Genomic DNA, 17,126 nt, shown 5'->3' with positions numbered 1-17,126 from the left:
GCCGAGAGGGAGGGCTTAAGGTGCAGGCTGAGTATCCTTCACCGATTCTGGAATACTTTCATACACGTGACATCTGGGGATAGGACCCACATCTAAACCTTTATCTTTCCTGTGCACCTCATCACACACTTGTGGTACACCAGCAGTCTTGACTGCGACCTGTCACGTGAGGTCACACATGTTAGTTTCCACGTGTCATGTCAGTACTCAAAACATTCCCGATTTTGGAGGATTTGGGATTTTCGGGTTCGGGGTGCCCAGTGCGCAGCCTGAGTGTCCCGCACTGTGGCGGCGGGGAGAGAAGTCATCACTGTGTGTTCCCTCAGAAACACCTGCCGTCTGACCCTGTGCTTACCAACCTTGGGAGCTCAGCTTCCTTCCCCTCTCAAATGGGTGAGCCCAGCTCCCTGCGGTCTTGCCACAGGGCGGCACTGCCCTGGGCGGGAAGCAGAGACCCATGAAACAGAGCAGGGGGCACGGGGACAGGGCACTCAACAACGGGGAGCAACACGTGACAGCAGGCCCCTTGCCTGCCCCAGGATTCCTGCGTGGTTCACATGCATCTTTAACCCTTGCTAACCTCCATTTTGGTTTGAATTTTTTTTTTCATTTGATTTTTCATTATATTTCACTCCCATTTGAGATACAGAGAGTTCCCACTTCTGCTTCATTCCCCAAAGGTCTGCCAAGATCAGGACTGGACCTGGCCAAAGTCAGGAGCCAAGACTTCAATCCAGGCCTCCCACCTGAGTGGCAGGGAGCCAGTTACCTGGGGCAAACCTGCTGCCCTCCTAGGGTCTGCACTGGAAGCCAGAGTCTGGCCTTGAACCCAGGCCCTTGGATAGGGCACACAGGCAACTTCACCATTAAGCCAAGCACCCACCCCCACCCCCACCAACTGCCTTGAACTCACTGGAACTTGTCAACACTGCTTTATTTTAATTGCGTTTATTTTCCTGGTCATCTTTTACTTATGGTAAATGGTGCTTTCTATTTACTGTGGTGGTAACTTTGCCTTTAAAATGCATATATCTAGGGGCTGGCATGTGGCATAGCAGGCCTGCAACACGGGCATCCCATATAGACACCGGTTTGAGTCCCAGCTGCTCCACTTCCTTTCCAGCTCCCTGCTGATGGCCTGGGAAAGCAGTGGAAGATGGCCCAAGTCCTTGGGCCCCTGCACCCACATGGGAGACCTGGATGAAGCTTCAGTTTGGCCCAGCCCTGGCCATTGTGACCATTTAGGGAATGAGAATGAACCAGCAGATGAAAGATCTATATCTTTGCCTCTCCCTCTCTCCCTATAACTCTGTCTTTCAAACAAAAAAATGTATTTAAATAATAATGGGAGTCAATTTTAAATAAAATTGTTATGTGAAATAGCAGTACAGGGGACACAGACATGGCAGAAAACTGTGCAGATAGGCCACAAACAACTGAATTCTTTTTAAAGATTTGTTTATTTATTTGAAGGCAGAGTTACAGAGAGGCAGAGGCAAAGAGAGAGAGAGAGAGAGAGGTCTTCCATCCGCTGTTTCACTCCCCAGATGGCTGTCATGGCTGGAGCAGCGCCAATCCAAAGCCAGGAGCCAGGAGCTTCTTGTGGGTCTCCCACACGGGTGCAGGGACCCAAGGACTTGGGCCATCTTCCACTGCCTTCCAGGCCATAGCAGAGAGCTGGATTGGAAGAGGAGCAGCCGGGACTCAAACCAGCGCCCATACGGGATGCCAGCACTGCAGGCAGAGCCGACCCTGACAGCTGAATTTTGATGGGCACTGTTAAGAAGATGTGAGAACGCAGGCCAATTGCGTAACGCTTGCTGACCACGCGGCGGATGCGCAGCAGGTGCTGGCTGTCGCGTTAGGACTGTGAAATATCCGCTTTGGAGTTTCATTGCACAGCTCACTGCCAGCGTACCCAAGGGCTCCGACTTCTTTCTCATGGCGCTCTGGCAGACCCACAGCCTTTTTGCTAGTAGGGGAGGAGGGGAGAAAAGGAAACAGATCTCACATGATTGGAATCCACAGCCCCGGCCGCCCCAGCAGGCTGTATAACCTTGGAGAAGCCCGTGAGCCGGCCACGTTCCGAGCCTCTGGGAACACAGCCGCCTTTACTCAGCACGTCCTGCACGCCACGGGCCACCGAGGGCCCTCCACCAGCCCTGATGCTGAAATCCCACACCACACCCAGGAGATGTTGCTACCTTCCTCCCAGAGACGGAGAAACAGAACTCGGAGAAGTCGCGCGAGGTCCTTCAAGTCACACGGCCCAGGAATGGCCACGTCAGCATTCCAGCCCGGGCCGCCCGACTCGGCACCTGCCGCCCAGACTTCCTGTGAGGACTGGAAGCTGGAGTAAGGGGGAGGGGCCTTCTTCGTGCCAGGCGCTGGATAAATGGCTGTTCTCGGTAAGCTTAGAACATCCCCAGCACAGGCACCCGACGAATGCCACTTCTCTGAAACTGGGTTCAAGAGGTGACAGGAGGGAGCCGGGGCTGTGGCACAGTGGGTAAAGCTGCTGCCTGCAGTGCCGGCATCCCATATGGGTGCTAGTTCGAGTCCCGGCTGCTCCATTTCCAATCCAGCTCTCTGCTATGGCCTGGGAAAGCAGTAGAAGATGGCCCAAGTCCTTGGGCCCCTGCACCCTCATGGGAGACCCGGAAGAAGCTCCTGGCTCCTGGCTTCGGATTGGGGCAGCTCCAGTCATTGCTGCCAATTGGGGAGTGAACCAGTGGATGGAAGACCTCTATCTCTTTCTCTGCCTCTCCTCTCTCTGTGTAACTCTGATTTTCAAATAAATAAATAAATCTTAAAAAAAAAAATAAAAGAAGAAAGAGGTGGAGGAGGAGCATCCGCTACAAGGAGAAGTCAAGGCCGTGGACTCCAGCATTTGGCATCTGCAGAACTTCACTCCCCTGGCGACTTGCCAGGCCACTGCCGGCCATGCTTTCACGGTCAGTGCTCGGGGCTGGCAGGAGAGCAGGGACTGCCTCGCACAGCACAGGCTGCAGGGTGCTGAGCAGGCAGAGGCTGCGTGAGACCCAGCCAGCCCAGGCCAGGCTGCAGTCGGAGCCCCCCAACCCCAGCGCGCAGCTCCAAACCCAGACACAAGCGATCGCAGGTGCCACTCACTCTGTTGTCTGCACACGAGAAAAAGCAGCCAGGGCAGCAGAGAACTGGGGTTTCAGGGCGAGGGGGAGGGGCCGCTCCCATGCATCAGGTGGCTGTGCAGTCAACCACAGTGTGACAACTGCACGCCTGGGCTTCTTCACACGTCCCAGGAGGGAGACTGCTTGCAGCTTCCACGCGCTGGTCATTCTCTTGCCCTTTTCCCAGAAACTAAGCTGCGAACGGGAGAAAGGACGGGGCTCATTTAGAGGTGGCCCCAGGTGCTGGGGGCCCTGGAGAGGGCGGGAGGGAGAGTGCCCCGTTCTGCTCTGCTGGAACAGGTGATGGCAGGGGCATCTCCAGCGGAGAGGCAGCGGCCTGGCTGGAAGCCGGTGTCAGAGGGGCGGGGCAAAGGCGGTTCCACAGAAGCCGCCAGGAAAGGGCTCCAGGAATTGGGAAGCTGCTGGCTGTCGGCTGAGCTGGCCTGGGTGTGCCTCATGCAATGGAACCCACAGGGGCCGGAGAATGCTTCCGGGTCACCACTTTGCATTTTGCAAAGGGTTAACAGCGGCCGACTTTGTCCTTAAAATGCCTGCGCGGGCGGCCACCGTCTCAATCACCGCTCTTCGGGAGCTGACTCACCGGGCGGCGCTAATTTCGTATTTGCAGAAACCACTCTCCAACACATGATAGATCCTATTTATTCAACTGACCACCTACTCATCTGTCACACAGTCCCGCTGGCCAGAGGCTTGGCAAACACTAATGGTCCCCAGAGACTCGGAAAAGCGATATTTTTTTCAATTACAATCTGAAAATGGGAGCATTCAACATGTGTCTCCATCAGAAATTAATAGAGTGGCTGAGAACTGTTAAAAATGACTTTAGGGCTGGGGCAGGGGCGGGGAGGGGGGAGCAGTCTGTCTCCAGGTAGGCCGGTCCATCAGATGGCAATGCCAGCACCAGACAGGCCCACGCCAAACCGCCCCTCCCCCTCAGCAAGGCCAGAATCAAGCAACCCATCGCCCTCCCCCAAAAACACGCATGTGGGACCTCTGGATTCCGTGGGGTTTTCAGCAGCCCCGTGGCCTAGCGCGACCTTGAGGACCGACCGACGTGAGCAGCCGCCCGGGGTCTAGACCCTGCCTTCCCTTCCCGCAGACACGAGGAAGTGACTCCAGCAAAAGGGAAACGCACGTTATAAAAGGCAAATCCTACAGGAGTTGCTGCCTCTTACCTCTCCCTGCTCAAGCTCCTCCTCCTTGGTGTGATCACTCCCTTCCTCGGACTGCGAGTGAAATCACCATGAACCTGGCCAGATGAGTAAGCCCTCGAACTGGCAACCTTGCTCACCGAGACACAGAAAAGTACAAGGCTCTGCTGCCTCCCGAGCGGCCGCGGGTGGTGTCCAGCCTCCCAGACACCAGTGAGCCACGCTAACTCCATGGCCGCGGCTGACTGATCGCCATGGACATGACTCAGCGGATCGATCGCCGGGCAGACTCGGCAGGCAAAGCGCCGGGCAGAGGGATTGTGGTGCTCGCGAAGAACCGAGTGGCAGGCGACTGCAGGAGACAGGAGAACGACGGACGACCCCTGCGGTGGGGGCCTCCTGCTCCGGCCTGTCCACATCGCAAGGGTCTCCGTCCTTGCCGTCGTGGTCACAGGTCGGTTTGCGGCCCCAGCCGCCAAGGACCCTTTGCAGCATCAATTAATTCTATCTTCCCTGGGAAATTCACTCCTCTGTGGATTTCATTCAGTGTGGTTTGCTCGGGGCTGACCCCGCGCTGAGCTGCACAAAGGGTGCTGTGAATTAAGACTAGGCCTAAGCCACTTGGCACTTTTCATTCTTCCGGTAATAACCCTGGATCAAACTAGGCTGTCCCAGCCGGCTGGACTCAATTCCAGGGTTGTTGTTGGGGACCCTGGGGAAGCCGATGACCTCTTTCCCCCAGACCTCCGTCTTGAAAGATGTGATCCTGGAGCTGCAGCAACCATTCTGTCACTGTGAGGGCTAAGCTGCCTGAGAAAGAAGCCCACCCCAGAGGTGCAGAACCCTACCCTAACCCAACCAGTTCCACCCTCCGAGCTGCTAGATCAAGCCAGGCCTGAAGCAGGGTCTCTCCTGGACTTCCCAGGTAAGCTTATTTGGGATGGTGGTGGAGAGGACTAAGTATTCCTCATGCTACTGACTTCAGGGGTTACCATTCCTGCCCCAAACTAGTAACAGCCTCCCAGTGTCTCTAGCGTCAGTTGCTCAGCCTGGCACTCAAGGACGCCCAGAGGTGGCCTCCACTGGCTACCCCCTTCCCAGGGGTTTGAGTCACCACCTTAGATGAACTCTCTCCTGCCAAACACTGCCCCACGGGCATTCGCCTTTGCAAAGGCCTGGCTTCGGGCGCACCCGCCCCAGGCCCCAGCAAACCCCTCTGCATCTGCACCACACTCGTGGTCTTGATTTCTCTTTGATAACCTGTTAGCAGCTACCTGGCTACTCTTGTTCATTTCATTCATTTTTAGCGGGCACCGTGGGTGCCGGGAAAACGGGACACCTGTCCTCAATCAGCTTGCAGACCAGTAGGCCAGTCAACGACCTTGTGTAAAAGGTCACAGTGCCAAGAAAAACCCAAGTCAAGTACCAAGGGAAGGCCACTGGCCACCGTGACTGGAAGAGTGGCTGGGTGGGCAGTGGTGGGAACAGGGCTACAGAGGTCAGCAGGGCCATCTGTGTGGGCAGCAGAGGGCTGGGGACTGACCTCTACACCATGACCCTATCAGCAAAGGCTCTGGGAGATTTTTCAGCCGGAAGTAGCCTGCCCACCTTTGCAGTTTCAAAATCACTCTTGGGGCCGACGCTGTGGCGCAGTGGGTAAAGTCGCTGCCTACAGTGCCAGCATCCCATATGGGCACCAGTTAGAGTCCTGGCTGCTCCAATTTTTTTAAAGATTTTATTTATTTATTTGAGAGGTAGAGTTACAGTGAGAGGGAGAGACAGAAAAAGAGGTCTTCCTTCTGTTGGTTCACTCCCCAGATGGCCGCAACGGCCAGAGCTGCACCGATCCAAAGCCAGGAGCCAGGAGCTTCTTCCGGGTCTCCCACGTAGGTGCAGGGGCCCAAGCACTTGGGCCATCTTCTACTGCTTTCCCAGGCCACAGCAGAGAGCTGGATGGGAAGAGGAGCAGCCAGGACTAGAACTGGCGCCCACATGGGATGCCAGCGCTGCAGGCAGAGGATCAACCTGCTGCGCCATGGTGCCGGCCCCTATTCCACTTCCTTTCCAGCTCTCTGCTAAGGCCTGGGAAAGCAGTAGGAGATGGCCCAAGTCCTTTGTCCCCTGCACCTGTGTAGGAGACCCAGAAGAAGCTCCGGGATTCCAGCTTTGGATTGGTGCAGCTCCAGCCATTGTGGCCAATTACAGAGTGAACCAGAGGATGGAAGACCTTTCTCTCTCTGCTCCTGCTCTCCTTCTCTCTCTGTGTAATTCTGACTTTCAAATAAATAAATAAATAAATAAATCTTTTAAAAAAATCGCTCTTGGGTGAGTGTTCAGCTTACTGGTTAAAATGCCACTTGAGATGCCCACCCACACTCCATATCCCAGAGCGTGGGTTCAAATCCCGGTTCCACTTCCGGCTCCAGTTTCCTGCTGATGCACACCCTGGGAGGCAGCAGGTGATGGCTCAGGAACTTGGGTCCCTGCCACTCAGACGGGAGACCTGGATGGTGCTCCGGGCTCCTGCCTTGGCCTGGCCCAACCTAGTCATTGCAGGTTTATGGGGAGTGGACCAGCAGACGGAAGATCTTTCTGTCTTTGTCTCTGTCTCTCTCTTGGCCTTTCAAATAAGATGGAATTACACACACACACACACACACACACACACGTATATATATATATATATATTAAAGAGCATGCTTGTTGCCCGGTGGAAAATGGGTTAGAGGAGAGTTGAGAGAGGTATGTTTTACCGAGGTACAGGGCACAGGCGACAATGGCTTAACCTTGAGTGGTTATCAGTGGAGATGGTGAGAACCGGGTGGAGGCAGAAGCCAGATGACTTTGTGGGCGTTGTGGGGCGGGCAGGGGTGCGAGAAGCTCTCAGGGGTGATTCCTGGTTCCCTGGCCTCAACCACTCCATGAAGATGGGCGACACCGGAAGTGGAAGTAGGTGTTTACCTTGAAGTAGCTGTAGGATCAGTGCAGCAGGTAACATACGGTTGGATACGTGACTCAAGTTTGAAAGAACAGCGTGGACTCTGGACCCCAGGGTGGGCGTCAGAGACCTGCAGAGGACGCTGAGACCCACGTGTGGGGCGGCTCCCCCCAGAGCTCTGGCTCTCCGAGGCTGGCTGGCGCACCTGGTGGCTCTCCGAGGCTGGCTAATGCACCTGGAGAGAGGCACCGCAGGTATGAGGTGGGTCTCCCCAGCCCCCCCCCCCACACACACACCGCAGTCCTGTCTCATGTCCTGTCTCTTTAAAAAGTCAGCGCTTTGAACTTAGCAGGTGTGGAAGCGATATTTGAGAATTACACCCCCAAGTGGAGAAAGCAGTGGCCTGAGAATCAGAAGATGATCTGAAAGTTTGTGATTCTGCAACTTTAACTTAGCTTTCAATTTAACTCAGTCTGACGGGTTCTCGCTCATTCGATCAGTACTAAATGCAGCTGAGTCTGGAAGACAAGACCACGTCCCACCAGGAGCAGAAAACAGGCAGGGGAAGGGGGCAGAGCCAGGTAGCTCTCATCTAATTATCTTTTTAGAACGATTTATTTATTTGAAAAGCAGAGTGACAGGGAGAGAGAGAGGTGGAGTCAGAGAAAGAGAGATCTTCCATGTATTGGCTCACTCTCCAAAAGCCAGAAGCCAGAAACTCCATCTGGGTCGGGTAGCAGGAACCAAGTACTTGGGCCATCACTCACTACTTCCCAGGTGCACCTGCAGGGAACTGGGTGAGAAGTGGAGCAGCCAGGATTCAAACCGGTGCTCCCATAATGGGATGCCAGCGTGGTAAGCAGTGGCTTACCCCGCTAGGCCACAGTGCCAACCTCTTAATCATTTCATTCTCACGCCTATGAGTAACAGCCGGGGCAAGGGCAGATTTTTCACTGAGAGTTGACACTGAGGCCCGGAAAGCAGCAGCCACACCGCGGTGGGACCAGAACTCAGCCTCCGCGCTCCGTCTCCCAAACCTGCGCCTCTCCGCCTCCTGCACACATCGCCCTCCAACCCCTGCTCAGCACCTTCTACTCCTCAGTGGAAGGGAACCAACAGAGAAGTGGCCGATGACCCGGTGTCGGCCGATGACCCAGTGTCGAGACCAGAGCCGCGCATGGAGGATGCTCCAGTTCAGGAAAGGGCCGCTCAACACGACGCAGGCGCTGGGGCAGGCCGGGTGAGCTCGCTGCGCCCTGCAGTCAGGATAGGAGCTTAGGAGTCAGGGATGCGTGTCCGTGAGGCCAGGCAGCAGATCCCCCAAAGCCTCAGCTCCGACACGGAGACAAAGGGAAGCCTGGGAACAGCTCCTTTTCTGTGCCTCTAACCCATCCTTTGAGACTGTGCTCCGGCGAGGAGCGTGATTGGAGCAGGAGTGGCAGAAGCGCTTATATTTTTTATTTTAAAGATGTGTCTATCTCATTAAAAGTCAATTACAGGGCCGGCGCCGTGGCTCACTAGGCTAATCCTCCGTCTGCAGCGCCAGCACCCCGGGTTCTAGTCCCGGTTGGGGTGCTGAATTCTGTCCCGGTTGCTCCTCTTCCAGGCCAGCTCTCTGCTGTGGCCCAGGAAGGCAGTGGAGGATGGCCCAAGTCCTTGGGTCCCCGCACCCGCATGGGAGACCGGGAGGAATTACCCAGCTCCTGGCTTCAGATCAGTGCAGCACCAGCCGTAGCGGCCATTAGGGGAGTGAACCAACAAAAGGAAGACCTTTCTCCTGTCTCTCACTGTCTATAACTCTACCTGTAAAAAAAATTTTTTTTTAATTTGTTAAAAGTCAATGACAGAGAGAGAGAGGAAGAGACAGAGAAAGAGAGAGATTTTCCATCTGCTGGTTCCCTCCCTCAATAGCTGGGGCTGGGCCAGGCTGAAGCCAGAAGCCTGGAACTCCATCCGGGTCTCCCAAGTAGGTGACAGGAGCCCAAGCACTTGGGCCATCATCTGCTGCTTCCCAGATGCAACAGCAGGGAGCTAGATCAGAAGCGGAGCTGCTGGGACTCCAAGCAGGCACTCCTGTATGGGATGCAGGTGTCCAGGTGGCGGCTTAACGCACTGTCCCACTGCACCTGCCCACCCCAGCAGCCACATTCTTACTCGTGACAATAAGGGTCTGGAAAGCATGTGAGTAGGGTTCTAAATTTGATACTCACTGAAAAAAAATGACAGCAATCATGAGTAACATAAAACAGCCAATGGCTCTAATCCAGTAAAGGTAGTTATCTGAGACATCCCATTTAGTAGTCATTTAATTCCACTGTTTCTCCATCCTTCCCTCTCACTACTGTGAGATCCTTGGAAGAGGTCACATGTCATAGTCATTTTCTCACATCTCACGGGCTTGGCCCAGTGCTTTCTCCACATTAGCCATTGCATAAATGTGTTTTAAACCACAAGAAAACAGATATGAACCGATCGCACTGGGTCTACAATGGAACAAGGAGCGCTGGGAATAAGAAGGAAGCAGTGGGGGTGCCCTGAGCTGGGGCCAAAAGTGTTCCCCTTCAACATCAACGATTTCTGAACTCCCAGATGGATTCGTACATTGAGATGTGGTCCGGACCTGCCAGAGACCCACACTCAGAGCAGCCTCCCGGCTCCAGTCCCTTGGAAAGAGCCTTAAACATCTGTGCACTGCATAGCAAGGGCAATCCCAGCCTCTGCTTGCACAGAGCCAATCCTGTCCTCACCTCTTCCAGGGACTAATTGGATCCATTTGCAAGAAATCTGGCCAGAGGGAGTGGGGTGACCCAAGGCCAGGAAACAGAAAAGCTTGACCTCTTTCTTGATCAAAAGCCAGCTACAATTATGTAAGGCTCGGGCTTTCGTAAGAGCTCGCATTTATACCATGCTTAAAAGCTTGCCGAGGGCTGTCATTTTCCTGGTCTCATTCGATTTCCCCATGATAATCTTGTGTGAGTAAGAAGCACTTAGCCCAGTGCCTGCGAAGAGCGTGTTAACAGTCTCTGCAGGAAGAGGCCGGCCAGGGCCTGTCATCCCATTTCACAGATGAGAAAACCAGGCTCAGAGCAGTGAACGTGAGCTAAGCTTCCTCCAGGCTCCCGGTAAGGGGGCAGGGGAGGGCTCAGTATGCCCGTCTGTAAAAGGCGCTCATGGGATGGGGTGATTAGCTCTGAGGCCTGGTGTATTCCAAGGCCTTGGACAAGTTCCACAAGGCCACCTGCTGGCCCTCGGATGGCAGGGCTCACCGGCTACTCCAGGTGGCCCTGACCCAGGCTCCAGCACCAATGAGACTGCTGTACCTGCACAAGAGATGCCTCCGTTCCTGCCCGAGAGGGAGCCCAAACCTTGGACTTCTGGCCAAGACCAAGTTCTTGGGCTGCCCTTCAGGGTAGCAGGGGTGGTGAAATACTTAGGTAGAGGAGGCAAGACTCCTGGGAAGCCAGGAGGGCAGAACCTCTCACTTAAGGCTAACAATACCAGAAGGCCTATTTCAAGGGTGGTGTTGACACCAGGTTTATCTGGTCAAATACAAGGGGAAATGCAACTCCACACGTCTGGACTGCTCGCTGCATGCCACACGCCGTCCTAGCATAGATGACTTACATCTGTGAACAGCCTTGAACCTCGGGTTAACCACGGAGGAAACAGAAGCTCGAGGTCACCCCGGGAGTGAGTGGTGAAGCCAAGACATTGAGCCCCGGTCGTCTGGTGTGGGGAGCCATTGCACGGCGCCCTAAAGATGGCGCCGGCTCCTTTCCCCCCGGAAGGACTGGCGAGAAACAAACATCTCCTAATAAGGAGATGTTTGAGCTCCCTTCCGGCTTCCGCATTGCTGTACCTATCAATCCTTGCCACTTGGCTGCTTTTGATTGGTGTGCTGATGGCTATAAGAGGGATGGGAGAGGAAAGGAGGCGGAAGAAGAAGCTTGTTCAAGGTTCCTGAATAAACTGCTTGAAGAAGAGTTCGGGTCGTGTCTTCCTTGCTGGTCGAGGGACGCGACAACTGGTGGCCCGTACGGGGAACCATCTCAAACGCGAACTCAGAACTTCCTGCAGTCAGGGCAGCGCTGGTAAGTCCCCCAGGAAAATAAGGTGGGGATCCGCGATAAGAGCGGGCAGTCCTGCGACAATAGCGGGAGGATAGCTCTGCGATTAAAGCAGAGGAAGTTCTGTGACAAAAGCAGAAGGAGCTCTGACCCGTGGCCAGGGAAAGAGTAAAATTTTAGACGATGGGTAATTCACAGTCCCATCCAATTTTTCTGGCGCTGAATGCGCTGCTTTGAGAAAACGGTTTGAAACTTAAGCCTAGTACATTGCATAGGTTTTTACGTAACTGCGATACCATTGCACCCTGGTATGGGGTTTCGGGAAGCCTTACTATCCCTTCATGGGACAAACTAGGCAGGGATTTGGATTTTGCATTCGAAAAGGGTAATCTCGAAAGGGGAGTGAGACCAATATGGAAGTTAGTGCGAGCATGCCTCGAGGATGAGCAGTGTAGTGAAACTATTCTGAGCGGTCAAGCTGCCTTGGAGGAGCTTCAGGAAGAGCGCTCCGAGAGAGCTGCCAGTGAAAAAGGGAAAACTTTGAAGGAGAGTCAGAAAAGAACTAGGAAAAAACTGTACCCCGATCTTTCCGAGTTGCACAGCCCCTCCTTAGTAAGTAGTACTAGTGCAGAAAGTAGCTCAGAAAGCAGCAGTGAGTCTGAAGAGTGTGGTGATAACAAAGAGTCTGGTATAAAGCAAGTACGGGAATTGAATCAGCAAATGAGGATTTCCAAAAATTACAGCCACTGAGCCATTACCAGGTGCTCCAAATATATTTACGGATGGGTCAAAAACAGGCTGTGGGGTTTATATGGTAGAGGCTAATGACCCGGTATTTCATCAGTTTCAGCCAGGCTCACCTCAAGTTGTGGAATTAAAAATAGTTATTGAAGTCCTTAAGCAGTGCTCTTTTGCCTTTAACTTGTTGTCAGATTCCTTATATGTGGTGAACGCATTAAAGATATTGGAAACCGCAGGACCGATTAAACCTTCTAGCCCAATTGTATCCCTAATGTCAGGTGATTGCTCATTGTCTGGATGCATGGGCCGCCTGGGGGAAACCCCAGGTGCTAAAAACTGATAATGGCCTGGCCTATACATCTCAAACCTTTACCACCTTTTGCCAAAAAATGGAGGTTCAACTTGTCCATGGATTGCCATACAATCCTCAGGGCCAGGGCATAATTGAGCGAGCACACCGCACACTGAAAGAATATCTTTTAAAACAAAAAGGGGGACGTGACAGGCCAGGAGAAAGAGAGAGGAAAAATTCCACAGGTATCTTGACCTAGAGAAAAGTCTTAATTCGATAACCCTTTCCAACTTGATGGGTTTTTCTCTTTACAGTTAATAAAAACTTAAGCAATGGGCTCATACGCTGATAATTCTTTTCTGTGCTGCTGTAGCTAACTTATCTAATGAGAGTTTTCATGTGTCTTGAAGGTTTTGCATTTTTCTATTGCCAGTATGAGTCTTGATTGGAAAAACTGCACCATGAAGCTGTTTACGTTATATCTTTAATGTTTGAGTGAGTACCTAACTTTGATCAGATCTAGTCCACAGCCTTGGTTAAACGTACTAATTTTTGACTAAAATGGTTTGACTCTCTGATAGTTTAAATTCTAAACCGAGTCTTTCAACTTTGGGGCTTCCAGTCGGATCCCTGGAACTCTCAAAGGATGGGACTCTAAATTTGTTAAAGTAACAGCTGTTTGAGTCAATTCAAATTATACAAAGTGTATTAAAATGTAGTAAATGATGTCAAATCTATGTTGTATTCATGTTTTTGCTTTTCAGCTAAAGTAGTCTTATAAAAATGAGAGTAAATTCTGTGTATACAAGCCTTTATGTTGTTAACTCAAGTAAGCCAATACAGATTGGTTCAGAAAATTGGGTTAATGCAAACGCCCTTTGGTTCACTTGCTCAGTTTTACATTTCCATGTCTTTGATATGCTTTAAACTTGTTTCTCTTAAGGATGAAGATCTTTTCAAAGTTGTAAATATGCACTAGTGACTGTTGCTGCCCAAGTGGTGTTATCCTTATGTTACTTAAAAGCATGGAAATGTAATTTTGACTTTTAATTCAGATAATGGTGTGGTATTCATTAATAGCTCAGTGTTTTAAGTTATCCAGGCATCGGTGCTAAGTAAAATATGGAAAATGTATTATGTATACTTTTAACATCTTAAATTTGATAAGAGACTTTTAAGTTTGCCAGCATGTATTCTCATAGGTTGTCCATACATGATAATTCAAGACTGTAAAAGTAACTACAGGTATAAAGTTTCAGAAGGTGTGAGCAAGTCATGAAAAGTTGTAAAAAGTTTACGATTTTAAAACATTGTTTACAGAGTTTTCTATAAGTTAAATGTTAATGCCAAAATTACACCAACCTAAAGTTGAAGTCTGATCTTCTGTTATAACAATGGGATTTTTTAAAATGTGTACTAATGTTATTAATTATCTGGAAATGGTCTCAATTGTAAATCTTAAAATCTGTTGTTGCAAAAACTGTAACGTCTCTTTTTAACAGTGTCTGCTTAATCAGTTACTCTGCCATTTCTAAAGTTAGGTCGTGTAAGCTCTTTTTAACTCTGTTAAATAGTTCTGAGTTATGTGATAATTTCATGTGCTAACTCTTATGTTCAAGGTTTTTGTATTTCTGGTTTACCTAAAAATTCATGTTCTGCCAAGTAAATGTGTACTCTACTGTCTGTTAAGTTATGATTGATAAAAAGTATTAAGTCTTAAAAAGTTATGTTAAATATTATTATGATCAGATGTGGTCTAAAAGTGTTAAAATCGCCCTGACTAAATGTTAAGGAATTCTATTTTGACCAGATACTCTAAGTTCTCTTGGCACCTTTAACAGACTTTCTGAAAATCAAAGTTCTAAATTCTCTGGACTTTTGGTATCTCCAGAGGGCCCCTGGAGATGTCAAAAGATATATCTCTCATCTTGCAGAGATAATAACCAATCGGGCTGTTTAGATTAAAAGTGGTGCCAAGATGTGAAATGATGCTAAACTTCAGCTATAAACGTGTTTCTTTCTAGCTGCTCCAGTCTCTGGCTCAGAAGCCAGATCCTTTAAAGAAAGACTGACAAAGTCTAAGAAGCATCCATGGTCATGATTTGCATCACCTCAATGTCCAAACCTTAAGCTTTGGCAGATGGATGTTACCCATTTTTCTGAATTTGGTAAACTAAAATACATACATGTTTCTTTAGATACATGTTCAGGTTTTGTTTTTGCCACCCCACAATGCGGCGAGGCTGCCAAACATCTCTCATTGCCTTCAGGCCTTTGCTGTTCTAGGAACCCCTATACAGATAAAAACTGATAATGGCCCAGCGTATACTTCCAACTCTTTTAAGCACTTCTGTACTAACTTCCACATCTCTCATCACCGGGATTCCTTATAATCCCCAGGGACAAGGTATTGTGGAACGAGCACATGCCACATTAAAAAATTATTTACAAAAAATAAAAAAGGGGGAATACGGGACCATGGCATATTCCCCACAAAAATGGTTATCACATGCTCTTTTCATTTTAAATTTTCTAATACTGGATAATCAAGGGAAATCTGCAGCTCATCGTCACTTGCATCCTGAAACCAAAAGACAACAAGTCTATGTGAAGTGGAAAGACCCTCTAACTGCTCAATGGTATGGACCTGACCCTGTTTTAATATGGGGACGTGGACATGTTTCTATATTCTCGATGGTTACCTGAGCGACTGGTGCGGCAAACAATGTCACAAAGCAGCCCCTCGATCTTCATTATGATAACATTGCTGATTGGGATCGTTACTGCAGCCGTTATAACCGCCATTTCCATTGCAGCTGTGGGCGCTACAACAGCTGCTATAGTGCTCACAGGGACAGTTCAAACTGCTAATACCCTGAATAATTTGACGGCCTCCGTGGCTGCTGCTTTGGATACTCAGACATCCTTAAATGTACATATAAAGGGAGGCTTGATGATTGTTAATCAGCGTGTGGATTTGGTACAGGAGCAGGTGGATACTCTCTGGCAGCTTGCTCAGCTAGGATGTGAGTGGAAATTTTCAGGGTTGTGTGTGACCTCTGTTCAGTACGATAACATGACTCAGGCAGCAAATTACTCTAAACAGTTGTCTCAGATGCTCTTGCAGAATTGGTCCGCAGAATTTGAGCAACTGCGCCTTGCCGTGGTCACCATCAACTCCACATGTGTGGATGTCTCCTTCGCATCTGGATTGTCATCCTGGATCCGCACAGCCGTCTCCAACCTGAAGGAGTGGGTGGGACTTGGAGCTTTGACGGGTTGTTGTTACTTGTTGTGTTATTTTGCCTGTGGTGTTTGTGCAGGATGAGGACAGCTCATTGGCGGGAACTGGCCATGATAGCTCAAGCCTTTTATGCCCTTGAGGCTGGACAATCGCCGCAAGCATGGCTGGCCTTCCTTGAATGCTAGGCATGGGTGCAGGGTGCGAGGCAAAGCACTGCAGAGAGAACGAGCCATTACGTTCTCTGGAAGGCAAGTCTGTCTGCATGTGGGTTGGCATCCCAGATCCCACCCCCGCGAAAAGGATGCTGTTCCAGGTGGATGCCTGGCAGTGGGGGACAGACCCCTACCTTCTCCTGTAATCCTTAGATGCCTGGTTCTAAAACAAAAAGGGGGAACTGTGGGGAGCCATTGCACGGCGCCCTAAAGATGGCGCCGGCTCCTTTCCCCCCGGAAGGACTGGCGAGAAACAAACATCTCCTAATAAGGAGATGTTTGAGCTCCCTTCCGGCTTCCGCATTGCTGTACCTATCAATCCTTGCCACTTGGCTGCTTTTGATTGGTGTGCTGATGGCTATAAGAGGGATGGGAGAGGAAAGGAGGCGGAAGAAGAAGCTTGTTCAAGGTTCCTGAATAAACTGCTTGAAGAAGAGTTCGGGTCGTGTCTTCCTTGCTGGTCGAGGGACGCGACAGTCTGGCTCTTAGCTGCCTTTCCAAGGGCTGCCGTGGGGATGAGAGCTCCCCTTCGTCTTTCTGGCTGGCACTTTGGGATGGTCGTCATAGGGGCTACCTAGTTTTGGAAGTCAAAGACTAAGAAAGGCCAGCCAGGGGCAGCCTTGGGGATGGGGTGACAGAGGCTGCCCCGAGACTGAAGCAACCCCAGTGAGGGAGGGGCCCCATCAACTACCTGGGAAAACATGTTGGATCATGGGAAAAACTCACTCTAACCAAGAAGGGACTGCAGTTACAAGTATGCTTCTTTGGGTTGTACTATGCTCATCGGACTACCCCTGGCTGTCCTGCCCACTGCCACCTTGGTATCATGTCCAGTGAGTCTAATTCTGCTCGCTCTGTGTGTCCATTTTGGTGAATTCTTTCAACACCTGCGATGCTGGCCTCAGTTGGTCACTTCCCACAACAGAACGACTCCAGCCTTAAGACAGTAGGTACAGCACTCCCTCCCCCACTCGTCCGGTCCTTCACCCACTCGTGAACATCTACTGAGTGTTTACTGTATGCCAGGAACTGTGTCACGTGCTTAGCATTCAATAGTGTACCAGACAGACAGACACCTGCCCTCAATAACCTCATTCTGTTTGGGAGACAGATGTTAAATGAATAATTACAACTTACAAGGCGCTGTGAAAATGAACATGGCTACACTGGAGGGGATGCATGGAACAATGCAAGACTTTTTTAAAAGAAATGGCATCTCAGTTCAGTTCTGAGTCATCCAGGTGAGAATCGGGCTGGTGCATGTTCCAGGCAGGGGCCCGGCCACAGAGAAGTCCAAGCATCAGAAAGGAG

The 17,126-nt window shown here is 50.9% G+C and overlaps 1 long non-coding RNA gene across 1 annotated transcript; it reads right to left on the bottom strand.

Moving 5' to 3' along the window:
* Window positions 1–1,441: 1,441 nt before the first annotated feature.
* On the bottom strand, window positions 1,442–16,286 carry LOC149125815 (uncharacterized). The gene is made up of 2 exons (XR_016210225.1): window positions 10,884–16,286; window positions 1,442–1,972 (listed from the first exon to the last, which is right to left on the bottom strand). It is a non-coding gene; the product is annotated as an uncharacterized LOC149125815 (long non-coding RNA).
* Between the last annotated feature and the right edge of the window lie 840 nt (window positions 16,287–17,126).

Source organism: Oryctolagus cuniculus, chromosome 7, assembly GCF_051225735.1.
Source record: "Oryctolagus cuniculus isolate XC-2025 breed Fujian yellow rabbit chromosome 7, ASM5122573v1, whole genome shotgun sequence".
Lineage (NCBI taxonomy): Eukaryota > Metazoa > Chordata > Mammalia > Lagomorpha > Leporidae > Oryctolagus > Oryctolagus cuniculus.
The sequence above is the reverse complement of the archived record's forward strand: the minus strand, read 5'-3'. Positions and strand labels throughout refer to the sequence as shown.